This window comes from Artemia franciscana, chromosome 7 (genome assembly GCF_032884065.1).
Source record: "Artemia franciscana chromosome 7, ASM3288406v1, whole genome shotgun sequence".
Classification (NCBI taxonomy): domain Eukaryota; kingdom Metazoa; phylum Arthropoda; class Branchiopoda; order Anostraca; family Artemiidae; genus Artemia; species Artemia franciscana.
In genome coordinates, this window is record NC_088869.1 from 26601114 (window position 1) to 26616259 (window position 15146).

At 34.5% G+C, this 15146-nt stretch overlaps 1 protein-coding gene across 1 annotated transcript in view; it reads left to right on the forward strand.

The window, feature by feature from the left end:
* The window catches only part of LOC136029080 (DNA replication licensing factor mcm5-A-like), a 101731-nt gene that overhangs the window by 61952 nt on the left and 24633 nt on the right, over positions 1-15146 (forward strand). The gene's annotated exons all lie outside the window — the stretch shown is intronic.

Here is a 15146-nt window from a genome sequence, read left to right on the forward strand (position 1 = left end):
CTGTGGATAGGCAGTACGGCGGCGGAATGCACCTGGCACTTTGACGATAAATCACGTCAAAGTCCACTTTATTTTAGGAAAAATCACTCAGTGATAATTTGTTGCGCCCCTTGAATTATGATTCCCTAGGCCAGGGCCTAATGGGTCTATTGGTAAATTCTAGCCTGGTCTCATCAATAATTTCTATCTATAATTCATTCCATTTACTAACCCACTCAAAAGCCTTGCTTCCATCCAACAAAGAACAAATTATTTTTTCTTCTTTATGGGTAACTTGAGAGGAAATCGATTTCATTTCACTTTTAAAAATCATGCAACCGAAGACAAATTTTTAAGATCTCTACGGAAATCTGGTACATTCACCGACTTTTAAAGGCTTAGCCAAGTTAGTTAAAAAATTTGGCCCAATATGATGTGTTTAAAATAAAGTTCTAGTACTAGAAAATTAAGAACTCGTTACATTACTTATCGTGTAGCGGATCGTGTAGGATAATTTTGTACTCCTTCACTAGAAATATATACATTTAAGAAACATTTAGGAACTAACTTGTACATGAATATTTATACATGAATAATATGTTGTAAAATTTTCCTAGACCTGACAGAGGGATAATATATAACTGATGTTCTTTTACTACTTCCAGTCAACACTCACAGTTTTATATTCAGTATCACACATAATTGCTTCGGATGAACTGAAAACGTACTAGACTGTATGCTCACACAATATACTAATACGGGTGGACAAAAAAATTTAATCTCATCGTATAATCCGGGAAAACATTCTTTAACTTTCTGATCATTACAACATTTCTTGCCATCTTACTTCTAATAAATTATTACTTCTAATAACGATTTTTAAATTAAGCCATTCATCAACAATAACTCCAAACTATTGCGTATTACTTGCACGATTGATTACACAGTTATATATTTGTAAACACATAGATGTTCAAGTCAGATAATTTTAAGTCCAAGAAAATAAGGTTATTCCATAAGAATGATGAACAGTACAGGGTCATTCTTCGAAAAACTAGACCCCAAAAACATAAAAGAACTCCGTTATAAAGAGCTCTAGGTTTCACCACAGAGAAATAGAAACCGTTTTTCCTCCCTACTTTCCCGTAATTACTTGTGTAAGTAAGTCCACGACCTCAAATTGATTTATAATTCCTTAAAAGACATTACAATGAAGTAGACCAATCTGTGGTTTCGTTTGAAATAAAAAGACGTTTTTAACCTCCGATTAGATATAAACAAAAGACGGGTAAATATAAAGAAAGGATTTTGTTACCAAAAGCAATGTTGATAGAGGATGCTTCTCTGCAGATTCACTTTGACACACTTACCTGACTCCTGGTTGCAACAACCCTTCTTAACAATAATTCATTCCAATTACCAACACACCCAGAACTTGTCCCATTACTTTGGTTTGTACCAAAAATAATTTACAGTCGAGGTTACTTCTCTGTACATTCACTTTCACCACTGAAACACTTGTCATGTCTTAGAATAAGGTTATTACTACTCTTTACAAAATGTCACTGCCAGTAATTAATATGGGTTGTGACGCTTTCAAAATATTTTTTGAACCACGTAGCTGTATTGCTTGTCGAATTAATGCAGTTGGGGGCAACAATTACTGCAGGTTGCTATTGTGGAACTTTGTAATGCCTATAGAGAGCTATTCAAATAGAAAAAGAGGCATACAAACCTCTGGAATTGGTCCAACAACCTATGGCAATGTCGGTCCTTTTACGGTGTTCATTCAACACAATGGATCCTTAAGCAATTTAAATGGTATATTTTCAAGCACATGCAGTATATTCTTGAGTTACGCTACGTGATTCCTATCTTTTCCCTGGATTGAAAAATGGAATTGGAGACAGCACTGCCAAATTGACCGGGAGCTGAAAAAATGCATTGCAGCTCTTCTAGCCCTTGGTTCAAACATTGATGAAAATATATTTGGAAGCGCCTTCATAGATATGACAAAAGCCTCAATCCTATAGGTAATAAACTAAATTGATATAAAGTCATTTTTATTATATATTCACTCCTCTTTCGTTTATAGCCATTTAGAGGTTGAGAAAATATTACCATTGTATAAGTGACCTGTAACATTCCATAAATTTTATTCAATAAACCAAACTAAACTATAATCAGTTATTTCCTAGATTTCCTAATCGGGTCTGTCCGCAGTTCTCGTTATAGACTTCCAAAAGCTGACAAACTTGAACTTAGAAAGCGTTCATATTCGTGTAAAACGGTGGCGACAATGACTTGTTTTAAAATTGAAACCAGTTTGAATGCCCAGTAATTTTGATTATAGCATTGCTTTTCAGCATTATATCTAGCTAATGAAGATATGAGATATTTTATCTTTGAGCAAGAACAATAGTCATAATTAATCATCCTATGAAGATGCTCGTTTCTTATTATGGGAAACTTAATTCTTCACAACAGTGACGACAATGTTTTTGATAGTGTGTAGGTAAATAAAAGAAAATATATATATACATAAATAACGGAGGAAACTTTGCATTAACTTGGCGAAAAATTGGGCTTCCGGACGTAAAGCCGGAATTTTTGGGAATTTGCTAGTATATTTTTTCACTCTCGTAATGAAAAGCTTTGTCCGTTGTTTATATATATATATATATATATATATATATATATATATATATATATATATATATATATATATATATATATATATATATATATATATATATATATACATATATATATATATATATATATATTATCTGTAACTGGAAAGGCAGTGGGACCTATGAAACTTTTTACATTTGGTACTGTTTTTGATAGTAATAATAATTTCATCTACAATTTTCTTTATGTATCATTTATGTAGGGTTTTCCACATGATATAAAATCTTGTTTAGATACTTACAATTTCTCACAATCCCTTTAAGCTTCTACATATATAAAGATATCTTCTTTGCAAAAATTTAAATATATTCTAGACTTATGTACCTTATATATGTAATGCGAATGGGCCATATAGCCTATTTCGTCTTATGTGACAGCCAAAAGTGATCTATGTAAGTTATTGGTAGTAGAAACTGATATTCTGTTGAAAGCTTTATCTGAGTTTATGCGAGCCTTATCGCTTCTTAAAAAGCAGACAATTTGGCTATTATTGCGGAAATAAAATACGCTTAGTCGACATGATGGTACTAGGCAGGCACACGCTCGGTTAATTGAAATATTTCAGAATTGCAAGCAATTCCTCGTTTTCAGTTAAATCGGAACGGGAATGTGATGGCTTTTATTAGATAAAGAATAATCTTATTGGTTAATTTCTTACAATTAATTTGTCAACTATACTAGAAGAAAACAATAAGTTGTTGTTGAGGACAAAGGTACATTTCTATGGCTAATACTTGCTCCTAAACTAAAACAAACTGATTACTATAAAATTTGGAGTTTATATTCTAGGCAACATACGGATAAAGTTGTACATCATTATTGTGTTTTTTAGTGACTTAATTGAAATAAAATTGTAAATTGTTTGAAAAAATAACGGCAATCAATAATTGGATTCTATTTGCTTAAAAATTGCAGGTCTAATCACTGAATTGAACCATTGAAATAGCCCCTCAGTTGGGTATCCCTGCTACTAGGCAATACATATTCACACGTAAAAGTGTTTTGATCTCCCACTAGGTGAATCTTAAGCCATTGAAGACAAGGACCAATACTTTTCTACCTCACAATGATAGACGAATCATTTATTTTTTCCAAATACTGCTGGCACTGAAAAAAATTGGCTTTAAAGGGCAAGGATCTTTACGAAATTGGGGACTGAAGAAATAGATCAACTGGAAAATACAGTGGCACTAGACATAACTTGCATTCACTTGGCAGTTGCCCTGCATCAACACTAGGCTTGTCTCTTCGTAATTTTGTCTCGTAAAACTCATGTGCTACAACTTTCATTATTTTTATCGTTGGAGAGTGTCAGTTTGGTAGGAAAAACGAACAAGCGAAGACAGAACTTTTGAAAAAAAACAACTTGCTTTTAAAAGTTTGATTCGGTAATTGAATTTTCATGCCTTTTCATTTAGTCTAATGAAATTACGTCTTTATCCATACGATGACTTTGTTAAATAGCTTGTATGGCTATAAATTCTAGGGTTGGATGGAATAATAAAAAAAGGGCCTAACAGTCAACAGCAAAAACTTTAAATTGGCTGGATTGGAGCACAATCATACGGAAGTTTGTCATTTTCAGGAAGCTCAATGCTGAGCAGCATTGCAGCAGGTTGTGTCATCCTTTCTTCAGTAGTAAGCAATGTGTGTTTCTCAGTTCCGCCAAAAGTTATTTCATTTTTTTTTGCGTTTCTTGGTTTATCATGAGGAGGAATCATTATATTTATTATCTTTTATGCTACTTCACACTGCCTTTTAAGGTAAACTTTTTCTTAAGATGTCACTTGTGCTAAATTCAGATCTCTTCAAGTATAATTTAGCCAGAGAATGCTATTTTCTGTGTTCGGTTGCTCTAATGCACATCCACGAGTGTCAAACTCTGTCTTGAACTATTGACATGGTATCATTTTGAAGTTATGTCAAATCTAAGCTAATATACTGAATAAGATTCCGTATATACTAGTGAGTGTCCAGATTTGTTGATGCTTCTCTGTTCTATCCTTTCCGGTTATTCTTGTTTAAATCTCCTGGAAATAAATCCCTAAGATTGGACGTCCTCTAAATCCCTTGAGTCGTTCATTGTTTTTGTTGAATCTTTTGATGCAAACCTTATTTGTCTCGGTTTTCTCGTCCGATTTTCATTGGCTTGCTAGAAAAGAATAAGGGAAAGGATAATATTCGAACAAAATTGGCTCCGAAAATGTGATATTAAGTTCTGTTTTGTGTTGGATAGACTTTACAAAACAGTTTCATTTCGAGTAATTCTCGAAATAGCCTTTTTTTGTAACTTTTGACTTCAATATTTTGCCATATTGGGACCTAGATTTTGTAGCATGTGCCAATTTTGTGGGGCACAAGGTAGGGTATATCATGTAACTGTGAATGTTCAAAATTTGGTTAACGTAGACATTCACCGGTGAATGTCCGAAATTCCTTTTTCTTTGCTTGGATTCAATTAGCTTTGTGAATCAGCTTTATCAGTCTTATGCAAGCTTTTTGGTAAAAGTTAAAGTTAGATTAGGTTGAGTTATGTTAAATTATGCTATAAATCTCAGAAATGGGTTAAAACCTAATCTAACCTGCAACCATCGAACCTTGCATAAAACTTAAAAAGTTGACTGGCAACGCTGTCTAAATCGACGCGCCATCTCCCTTCTTTTCTTCTCTAATTGCTTATAATGTTAATTGTCCTTCTAAATTGGGAATTAATATTCAACTCAGATCACAGTATAGCAAAATGACTGGAAACAAGTTTTTCTATCTAGTAAAAAAAAAAAAAAAATTCAACTGAAGTAACGAGTAACAATCAAATTTAAAACGAACAGAAAAATATTACGTATATTGGGGTGGGCCCTTCCTGATCCCTAGCTCTTGTTAAAACATTAATTATAGACCAAGAGTTTTCATTTTATATTTACCTTTACTGAGATTTCAAACTATAGGCTATATTAGCTGTTCATGTTTAGAGTTCAATTTCTGATTCCAACGCTAATGATGAGTCCTAGAAGTACTTTTGAAGTCATTTAAAGTATCTTGATTCTACATGAAATACATTGTAGGGACCAGCTGAAGCAAATGTAAATCTTGATTGACTATGGGCTGGTTGTTATTTGCTCTATAGTTTAGAAAATAGGCTTTCAGATCACATTTTCGGCTCAATTCTTTTTTGAATTCTGCATTTGGTAAAACCTAAAAAGTCAAAACTTGTGTATTTCAATTTTTTTGCTTTTTTTTGTTTGATAATAAGAAACCAATCTATTTTCAGCTTTGTTTCTTTCGAATTTAAATATTTCAAATTTTGTCGTGTTTTCCCTGAAGTTCTCTTAAAGGAAATAACTTCGTAATGCAGTTAACTTGATTAACATGAAAAACTAAAAGAATTTCTTATCTCCTCTACAAAATTGGAGAGAGCTGTAGCACAGACAATTTATTTAGCCCAATAGTGCAACAAAGAGTAGCAATGCGATCTTAAAAACTGGCACAAAGAACAATAACTACGAACATCACCTTATATGCTACGCCTTGTATAATCTATATAGTAATAATAATAATTTATTTCAACCCTCTGTGCATACATGAAATGCACGTAAAGGATTACAAAAAATACAGAAAAATTAAATGAAAATGGAACCAATAAACAAGAAGAAAACTCACAAAAAAAACAAAACAAATAACTTATCAGCTATTTAGGCAACACAGTTGAGCTTGACAGTTAAGTGGAAAGTCAATAGTATTTTTTCGACGCACGGAACCTCTCTGGCAGGTGGTCCATTTTTGAAGATATATCGAAAACGCCATGTCTACTCGAAATGTACTGGTTGCGAGTCAAAAGCGGTAACAGCAGAAGATATTTGCCAAAATGGAAGAATAGAGATCTAAATTTTTTCCACTCATATATTGTGAAAAAAAAACTCCATAAAGGGACTAATAAGAAGACACATGGGGCGAAAAAAGCGTTTTAAAGTCTGCCCAGGCCTATTTTGTGGAACTGGCCTTTAAATTGAGCAAGCAGCGCATACGACTTCCTAAGCTTTTCTTTCAACGCTGAGATACCAAGTGTTTTAGTAGTTTTAACATTTGATCCCAACGGGAGACCTGAATAATTCAGAGAAGACGATGCAGAAATAGTTTCTTGGCCGACATTGATAGTAAAGGGAGGTTGTTGAGACGAACCGTAAAAGGTTGTGTTGAGACGAGGTTGTGAGACGAAGCCCAATCTCATTGAGACAAGAGCAAACTGTATTAACTGTATTTAGGAGATCTTGGATATCATCTGATAATAGAAGGATATCGTCTGGATAAAAGAGGTGTCTGACGTCAACATGGGGCTCAATTAAAAATGGGAGAATATTCTTTATAACGGTTCGGATAGCATTATTGAAAAGAGCTGGACTAAGCACAGGGTCTTGTTTCACACCTTTCCGAATAGTGATGGACTTGCTCAGCTGGCTACCTAGCCACGCCCGTATTTACGTATTTTCTCAACAATTCCACAAGAAACGACAGAGAAAAGGGGTTATTCCACTTCTTAATGTATATATATATATATATATATATATATATATATATATATATATATATATATATATATATATATATATATATATATATATATATATATGTGTGTGTGTGTGTGTATTTTTTATGTTTTGAAAAAGAGAGTTCCTAGGAAACAACCAGCTTGTTTTTCCTACTTTCCTTCTTTCATACGTTGTATATTGCATGTCTTCAATTATGCAAAACCTATCAAGATCATTACTTCTAACTAGGAAGTACGATAGTAATTCGAAGGACATTTAATAATATATACCGTAGGGAAATCTATGCGGTTTGTTTCTGTTGCCAAAAGCTAGACTGATGACTTTTTTTTCATTACTTGATTGGCTAATGATTTTGAAATGTGGATTGAAGCTTGTTGAAATATTCCATGTGTTTGAATTAAACTATTAAGGCACAATGTCAAATTTACGCTTATAAATGATAGGTGTCCGTAACTCCCAGCTAAACACAAATCTTCAGCTGTAAAAACAACCATGGGACGTTGTTGAGCCAATGGGCATTTATGACCCGTGCTTTAATCTCAGTTTAGTGAGTCCATATGTGATAATAGTAATAATGTTGTATAGTAGTATGGCGTTATACGACGGGTACCCGGAGCCTGAAGTGCGGCATTAATTATCATTATACGCAATGAGTTGGTTTGATTATAATGTGGTGAATTTCACATGTAGTTTTTGGTCAGTCTACCCTGTTTTATCTTGGCTGGGGCATCGAACTGAAATAGTTTTGAGGTGGAAAGGTGACTTACGATACTCAAAGTTTGTTGAAAGAAATGGTGGGAAGGATATTTTTTCTCTGATCCTCACAAGAGAGTATAAACTACCACTTTTTATTCCTTTTTCATGACTGTCGTCCGACAGGTTCTTTGACTAGTCTAGTGGACGATAAAAATCAAGCTTCGTTGAGCTTTCAATTGATAAAAGGAGATCTAAAGGTATCTGCAAAAAAAAATAATTGATTCCTTGTCGGTGAACCACTAGTTTCTTTTAAGTGTGCCTTAAGTTGCTTAAAACTTAAGGAAAACCTTGAATCATAGGGATTACAAAAATAAATTAAGATTTTTCTTCTTCTTTTTAGCAAATAAGCTGTAATTTATTCGCAAAATCAAGCTTAAACAAAGCGAAGAATTATAAGACAGAAAATTTTATTATAAACCAGAGAATCAACAGAGGACACCTGTTCCCACAAGGAGCTTTTTGTTATAAAATAGCCGGGGATAGACGTAGATTATCTTAATAGTTATGTTTTTGACACTTTATTCAGAAACATGTAATATAATCAAACAGTTCGTGGCAATGACCTGCAAGTGAAGAATGATCAATACTAGTTGTCTTTGAAGCTCCAACGTAATTTTAATAATAGATAAATACATCATAAGAGTTTGCTTTTCATAGTGGAAGTTATTAGCATAAAAAAACCTTTAAAAAAAGGACGAATCCCCCCCCCCAAAAAAAAGCGGAGTGATCTTGATGAAAATGAAGTTGTCAATTCAACATATTTGAGAACCCTGGAAAAGAGTTTTCAAGCTACTATCTAAAAATACAAAATTTAGAACTTCATTTGCACTTTACTGGAATCAATTTTTGCTTCAAGCTCTGTTTCTATGTACCTTGTCATAACATCAACAAAACACAAAGAGAAACAAATCACCATTACAAACTAACGAATGTAGATTCGCAGCTTAATATAGGTTTATATTCATACCTGAAAGTATGAATATAAACCTGAATTACGAGTTCGGCTTTCTGCTGGGGTGTATAATTATTTTGTTGTTGTGTTGTATTGAGTTGAGTCAATAAATTCACTGATTCATTCAGCAATCTTTGATTTATCAACATTATAAAAGAGACAATGTTTAAAATGAAATTTGTTTTCAGTAAAGTGCAAACAAGATGTTGGTAATTTCTGTTCGTTTTAAGATTGACTTCATTATTTAGTGTAAATTCTGGACGTTTTGGGTTTCATTTGTTTATTGATAGTCATTTGTTTAGTGAATTATTATCTGAATTTATTTCTTCGCGTCTTTGGTTTGATGTAGCTCTTACCTTTCTCATAAAAAAACTTCGTTAGTGGAAAACATTTTTTTATGGCAGTTTCTGTTCGGTTTTATCTGTTTTTTTTTTTTTTTTTTATTAGTTAACAGAAAGAATACTTATAAAGAATTTTTCTATTTTTCTCCTTAAGAATCAAGATTTCGGTTTGCTGTTTAGATTTGGAACAAAATTTTGCAACAAGGTTTAGTAATAGCAATACAATAGAACTTTCGGTGGATGGGTACTGGGAGTATTTTCAAATAAACGAATTGAAAATCTGCATAATCTTTGTGCCTTTATATGGCTGAAACCATTCTGACTACCACCACCCCTTTCATCGTGCTAAATCTCAGGATACGTCCTTTCGAGAACCTTGAGGCACAGTGTCTTGTGATTTTAACATACCCCTCAACATCCTCTGGAAGTTTCAACTTAGTATCCTTAGCTGTTTCTGAGACATCACATATACGCCTTATTTGACAACCTTGGATGCCCATAGTTTCTTTTGGTTTAGTTCAACATATTTATAACATACATAGAAAGTTTTGACGGAATACCCTTTGCTGTTCCACGGATATTGAAAAGACGCCTCCCCCTTGACAGTCTGGATATATGTAGCGTCTTTTGATCTGGTTTTACATCCCTCTCAGCTTTCCCTGAAAGTTTAAACTTGATGCACTATTCCGTTTCTGAGATTAAATAAAAAAAACAAAACAAAGTTTTTTAACTGAAAGTACAATAAAGTTTTTTTTTACTGTTTTAGTTGAGATAAAGAGTCAAACTTTGGCGTAAAGAGCGGGGCGTTGATGAGGAAGCAGCCCCTTTCATATACGAAGTAATTTCTGTTCGTTTTAAGTTTTAATGTCGCTCCTTACTTTCAGTTAGAAAACTCTGTTTTTTTTATTTAATTTCTGAACGTTTTTGAATCAATGCATGTTTTGATTTTGGCTCTCCGCAGAGGAATAAGTAAAACGAAATTTCCACGTTTATTTATTTTTTGCTAAATGACTTTCCCATGGTTTTGATCGAGTGATTTTGAGAAAAAAGAAGAGCGGGGGAGGAAGCCTCGTTGCCCTCCGATTGTTTGGTTATTTAAAAAGACAATTAGAAGTTAGAATTTTCACGAACATACGTAACTTACGAATTAGCTTACGTAAAGAACTTCTATATTTGTACGTTTTTATTATGTATATGAGGGGGCTCACCCCCTCGTCAATACCTAAATCTTTACTCTAAAGCTTAAATTTTGTCCCAATTCCTTAAGAATGACCCCTGAATCACAAAAGCCGTAGAATAAATAGTTACAATTACTAAAAATACTTTAGCGTAAAGAGCGAGGTATTAGGAGGAGGTGAGCCCCTTATAGGCGTAATAATTTCTGTTCGTTTTAAGTTTTAATGCTGCCCCTTACTTCCAGTTGAAAAAAACTTTTTCGTATTTATTTTTTCTTTGTTTTTTTTTTTTAAATAATGCTAGAAAATTCTGCGCTCCCTTCATGGAAATTTTCTTCCTCCATGACAAATTCTTCGATGGAAAGTTCCCCCAACACATCCCCCTCTTCTTAGCCCCTCCCCCTAACCAAAAAATCCCCCTGGCAACGTCTGTACACTTCCCAATAACCATTACTATATGCAAGCACTGGTCAAAGTTTGTAAATTGTAGCCCCTCCCACGGGGACTGTGGGGGAGTAAGTCGTCCCCAAAGACATAGTTATAAGGTTCTTCGACTACGCTGAATAAAATGGCTATCTCATAATTTTGATCCGTTGACTTTGGGAAAATAATTAGCGTGGGAGGGGGCCTAGGTGCCTTCCGAATTTTTTGGTCACTTAAAAAGGGCGCTAGAACTTTTCATTTCTATTAGAATGAGCCCTATCGCAACATTCTAGGACCACTGGGTCGATACGATCACCTCCGTGAAAAAAAAAAACAAACAAACAAATAAACACGCATCCATGATCTGCCTTCTGGCAAAAAATACAAAATTCCACATTTTTGTAGATAGGAGCTTGAAACTTCTACAATAAGGTTCTCTGATATGCTGAATCTGATGGTGTGATTTTCGTTAAGATTCTGTGACTTTTAGGGGATGTTTCTCCCTATTTTCTAAAATAAGGCAAATTTTCTCAGGCTCGTAACTTTTGATGGGTAAAATTAAACTTGATGATAACTTATATATTTGAAATCGGCATTAAAATGTGATTCTTTTGATGTAGCTATTGATATTGAAATTCCATTTTTTAGAGTTTTGGTTACTATTGAGCCGGGTCGCTCCTTACTACAGTTCGTTACCACGAACTTTTTTTTTACTGTGTAGCCATCTGTTGCAATTGTTTCAAAGGAGGCTTTTCTATATTTATGTTTCATGCTTTCTGGCTTCAAGATGTATTCTATTCTTCAAGAAGAGAATCCTCTCGAGAATCTTCTCAAGAAGAGAATTTTCTGTAGTTTCAGCGAACCACTTGTATTTTACCTTTTTGTGGAAATGTTTTCGCATAATCTTTGTATCTCCTTGAACCAAATTAAGCATCGGCACTGTTTCTGTTTTTGAGAAAAACAGAAACAGAAAAAAACAGTTAAAAAAAAAACAGAACAGAAACAGAAACAGGTCAAACAAAAACAGGTGATCTGTTTCTGTAATCTATTCTGTTTTTCGAAAAAACAGAAAACAGCTGTTTTTTTAAAAAAAACAGCTGTTTTAACAGCTGTTTTTCCTGTTTTTTCCTTACTTCTTCTATTTCTAATAGGAAAGAAAACATCTTCTTGTTAAATCCTTGTAGTCACATACAAAAGATGAGCAACTTCGTGTAATTCAACACACTAGCGTATTTTTAGGGGGGGGGGCGAAATTTGTCATAAAATGTGTCCAATCGGGTGATACCAACGCTATATTCCTTTCAAGCTTAAATGTCATTTATAATTGACAATTTACCCTAGTTGCTCTTAGACCGTTGCTTTAGCGGTAAACCATTGCTCAAAGCATATACCAACACTATATTCACCGCTTAACGCACGGATGCTTTCAAGCTGAGGCTACTTAGACCGCTGCTTGCTAATATATACCAGACAGACACAGAGTCATCCCATCTAGCTTATGTCCACCGCTTAAGTTAGAGGCTATTTAAACCGTCGCTATAGCGGTAACCCATTGCTCTAAGCAAATACCAACGCTCTATAACGCTCTATGGTTAGACCATTGCTCAAGTGGTAATAACCCTCCGCTACACACATACCAAGGTGTCTAGGTTCACCGCTTAAAGTACGGATGCCTTCAAGCCGTGGCTTGTTGGATCGCTGTTCTAGCGGTAACCCATTGCTCTAAGTAAATACCAACGCTATATTCCTCTTTTATATGGGATTTCATTGAGCCCATGTTTGCCGCTTAAAGCACGAATCCTTAAAGCCGTCAATGGTTAGACCGTTGCTCAAGCGGTAATAGCCATCCGCTACACATATACCAACAGTAGAGACATTGTCATATGGGGTTCCCATCTAGCCTATGTCCACTGTATAGCGTTCAAGCTTCTCTCTCTTTCTCTATCTCTCTCTTTCGCTCAGATTTACCCCGCCGTGAATTAGCATGAGAGGTTGACTCTAGTTGAGCATTGTGGAGTGACATGCATGAGAGGAAAATTTTCAAGTAGTCAACCCGTAGTCAACGGGTTGACTCTATTTTGGCATTGTCAAGGGACATGCATGCACGGAGAGGTGTAGCATAAATGGGAGACAGTCACAACGGCAATCAAAGGGGTAAAATTAACCTTGACTGGGTTGCCCACTTAATTGGACAATCTGTCTTAGCTTTTTTCTACAATTGGCCATGACTTTGACTTTTCCCACAACTATTCCCTTTTTGTTTAAATTCAAAAATCAACGGTATCATGGTATCATGCCCGCTAGATGTGCGTTTCGGTACGGTAGGCACGGGTAGGTATCATGCGTTTCGGTATCATGCCCGCTAGATAGCGCGGAATTTGAAAAAAAAAAACAGAAAAAAAAAACAGAAACGGAAAAAAACAGATGAAAAAAAAACAGAACAGAAACAGAAACAGGTAAAACAAAAACAGGTAGCCTGTTTCTGTTTTCTGTTCTGTTTTTTGTAAAAACAGAAACAGAAACAGGCAGAAACAGGCAAGAAAAAACAGAAACAGAAACAGAAAACAGAAACAGTGCCGATGCATAAACCAAATAGCTCCTCTATATCATTTTTCTTACCGAGAAAGGACATCTGTTAAAGAAACCAGATTTTGTTTTGTGCTGCTATCACAACAATAGAAGGTTTTTGAATAGTACGAATGATGATACAATTCGGTACAAACAGAAATTGATCCTACAATAATTTTTGCGTATACCTAAAACTACATTCATTTGTGAGATTGGAACTGAAACTATATTTAATATTGATCACATTCTTTTTGGAGGTATGTGCGAACGAGGGGCTAACAGAACGTACTTAGAGAAGAGAATAGGATTCCCTTAATTATCACTGTTGATGACTAATGAATGGTGGACAAAGGCGACAATATTATTGAACCTCTTTTTATGTTTTAAGATTTGTCCTTGTTAATTCCAGTTACGTATTCGGCCAAGGAATAGGAAAATTGTATGAAGGAATATCATATAATCGAATTTTCAGATTTTCCTTGAACCTATATTGGCTCCTTTAAAATTACTTCTCTTCTGTATGAATTAACTGTTCCTCGCCCCCTCCAGTCGTCGCTGTTATCACACCCTCTTTTATAGATCAGTAGGCATAATTCAGGTTATTGTATCTCAAAAAATAATTGTTAGATGGCATTAATTGTCAAACCGTTATTTTGCTGTGTTTATTTTGGATTGGTCCTTTCAAGATCATCGGAATTCACCGACTTAGGTTATATCCAGGAGACAGGCATTAGAATGTGTGCTTGTCATACAACTAACTTTCAGAACGTAATATTATCGGATGTTTTCTGTTCTCCTATACCACTATTTGCTCGTTGATTAAGTTACTTCAATTTACGGGTATTACATCCTACGGAATTTACAGAAGCCCTAAAAGCGCTTCATTTTACCTTAACCCCCACCCCCTTTGTGTAAATATATAGCCCAAATTATATATTTTCTATGTTTTAATCATACACTACCTTTTTGTTTCAACTTAATGCCCGTAAATTAAAGCAACTTAATCCACTAGTAAATAGTGGTCTATGTATAATGGAAAAATCCATTCCCTCTAATCAAGACGTTTACAAACGTTTTTAATATGATAAGGGAAAACAACTTAATAATATGGAAAAATCAATATTAGACTGAATATCAGAAGAGCTTAGAAAGCTGACATACTGAGGGAAAAATTATCCGTTGCTGCTCAGTTCGACATTGTATTCCAGATCCATTGCAATAATTGCATTGGTCCCTGAAGTTACTTAAATATTTAGTGTCTATACAGTTGCTATGCTACTACCTCATATCTAGAATCAAGGGGAAATATATCTGAAAAGATAACTAAAGAAAACAATCGAATATGAACCACTTAAAATTGCATATTCATGCTCAGTACCATGCGCGACGGAAGGAAAAATAAATATTCTGGTAACAGGCACGTACGAACAGGGATGGCCTCCACCCCCTTCCGAAATCCTAAATTTCACAGAATTTCTGAGCATATCTTGTTCAGATCGTCGATAAACTTTGCGTTTTTATTATCTTAACTATTTCTGGTTATTGTATCACCTACTTGCCCGGATAAACGGTATCTGATGTGTTGCTAATCTGAACTTAGATTAGCCTTTGGTGGTCTTGTTACTAAGCGGTTATACATTTAGCATTTGGAGATAACCAAGTGAGAGTCCCCTCTATCACTTACGAAGATTTTAAAATAAGTCATTGAATTTCC